The sequence below is a fragment of the Numenius arquata genome, chromosome 2 (assembly GCF_964106895.1).
Source record: "Numenius arquata chromosome 2, bNumArq3.hap1.1, whole genome shotgun sequence".
Taxonomy (NCBI): Eukaryota; Metazoa; Chordata; class Aves; order Charadriiformes; family Scolopacidae; genus Numenius; species Numenius arquata.
In genome coordinates, this window is record NC_133577.1 from 38,280,953 (window position 1) to 38,283,452 (window position 2,500).

The 2,500-nt window shown below is 35.8% G+C and overlaps 1 protein-coding gene across 1 annotated transcript in view; it reads right to left on the reverse strand.

The window, feature by feature from the left end:
- Positions 1 to 524: 524 nt before the first annotated feature.
- Positions 525 to 2,500, reverse strand: part of CAMKMT (calmodulin-lysine N-methyltransferase) — a 219,448-nt gene continuing 217,472 nt past the window's right edge. Inside the window, exon 11 of the mRNA XM_074168885.1 lies at positions 525 to 2,500. This exon is cut by the window's right edge and continues 83 nt beyond it. The gene's annotated coding sequence lies outside the window, so the exon portion shown is untranslated.

Genomic DNA, 2,500 nt, shown 5'->3' on the forward strand with positions numbered 1-2,500 from the left:
TGACAACCTAACTTTTTCTGAGCAAAGGTATTTGATGTATTAATAAACACTGCATTTTTATTAAAATTTAAGAGCTCAGAAACAATTCATCAAGTCGCTACTAACTTGAGGGACTCTGAGAGACGCCTCTAAAAATGAACACTTCCAGCGCCTCGTATACAGTAAATCACAGTATACGCTTGTGACTTTTCAATACCCATTTTAAAACAAAAAGATCAAGAAGAGAGCTTGCTTATATACCTCTGAAAATATCTACACAGACCAAACCTGCAAGCACTTATGTAGATGAGTAACTTTACTGCCTGTGGAGCTCCAATGTGAGTTTGCAGGATGAAGCCTAAGTGCATCTTTGGTAAACAAGCCATCAATTACACACTTTAGGGATGGCAGCACCTGTGCAAAGCCTCCAACTCACGCGACAGACACTAAAGAAATAAAAAGCAATTATCAGCTACTAATTTGAGTAAAACTGTTTTCTTCTTAGAGCCAAAACCACAATTTTCAGTGACACTGGTTCTATTTTTGGCAACTAACAATCTTTATTAGATTATTGTACAGCAGACATTCAAGCCCTCTTAAAAATAAAAGGTTCACAAATTTTAATATTTCACTATTTTTTGCACTCCTTTATTGACTATAAAGATTTCCTTGTACATGTTTTTGGAGAAAACAAAGGCACTGCTGTGTGGGACAAACAAAACAAAACTAATTAAACTAAAGCCACCTTCACAGCAATTTTAAATTACTTGTAAATGCTTTTAATTTCCTACTAGACAAGCGTCTTCCAACAAGAGTTTGAATATGAAATTCATACCAGCTATAGGGGAGACTTACTCCGTTCTAGGATAAATGGTTGGTTTGCATTGCCCCTGGTCTTTATCTAACGCTGAGAATAGGCTGCTTTTTATCAAAAGAGGAATAAATTGCTGTTATTGTGATGTTAGCCCATCACTTGGCATTGCAATTCAAGTTTTTGTGAGAAAGAAATGTATGATCTAACTGCGACTTGACCTATGCCTTCTGAGATCCATCTAGGTGCTCTAATGGAGCATAAAAAGTATTGAATACAAGGACATGCAAACCGGTAGTGAAGAAATTTGTTTGAGAAGAAGAGCAAAGAGAAAGGGACTTTCATAAGCTCATGGTTTACACGCTGTCCAATTTGTTAAATATGGAAGAACACTTATTTGCCAAACTGCAGTTCTTTTAATTAACATATTTCAGCATGATCCTCTACACTTCCTTGCATCTAGTACCTCCCCCTCTCAGTCATGGTCTCTGCCTCTCTCTCTTTTTTCATAATTTTAAAAGTGTTGTGGTTTAAGAGCTTGTACAGGATTCTTTGATGATCCAGGTTGTTTTTCTGAGAAGTCATTAAAATGGTCTAGTAAACTGTTAAGTAAATAAGAAATTGCTCCTGTTTCATGGTAGGATTTTCGTCATTCCCAGTAGAAGAAAAGTCACATTAAACGTTTACCAAATACTTGAGCCACAATATATCACAATATAAACTAATTCAAGGGAGATAGTTCGGTTACACTACAAAATCCTTTAGTTGTTACAGTGTTTCTCGGAATTTATCAGAAAAGGATGTATTTTTTTTTAAAGCAGTTTCTAGGATAGTAGCATTTAGATTTTAGTCCTGATAAAGGCTCACTTTCCATTCATAGTCAGAACCTAAATGCGCTCTTCTTGTACCTAAACAGATAATAAGCACTCAGCACACTCCCCCTTCTTGACACAACACACTGAGACTAATCACACATAATTGGAGAGGAGGAGCAGAGGGGCTGGGCAGGCTATTGTGTCCAAAGGACAAATGGTCAGTTTATGAGGCTTTTGTCTGATGCATAATTTCTTATACATCTACAGGAGGAAAAGTCCTGCTGGAAAAAAACATATGTACACACACACATATACATATATAAAAGCCTTCAACACTGAAGCAAATGAGGACATTTCAATCATGGATAGAAAAATCAACAGTGGAATTTAAAAAAAGAAGAAAAGGCAGCAGAAAAATCCAAGCATTCAATAGGTGCACTCTTAAGACAACTATTTCCTTCCTAATTAAATGTGAATGCATTTACTCCTTTACAACCAGTTACATAAGCCCACAAAGTATATTATTCATATATTTTCAAATACACCCCAAAATTACATTGAAAGAGATTAACAAAGTATATGCAAGTTTAAAGGCACAAAAGAGAAGGAAGCCAGCTTTACACCTTTGTTAATGCGTACATGTGAAGTCTGATCGGTTTTAGGCTGGAACATAATTGGAAAAATAAGTTCTAAAATGATACAAAAAGATGTCTCAATGTTAACACACTGTGAAAGAAGCCACGATATCTTCCTTAGCATTTAGATTAGAAATATTTCTCTAATGATGACTCAGGAACAAAAGGGGAGGAACTGAAACCTCCCCACTGCCTGATCATCCACATACATGGATTAATTTTCAGTAGTCCACCTTAAAACAAACAAAAAAAATAGCGTC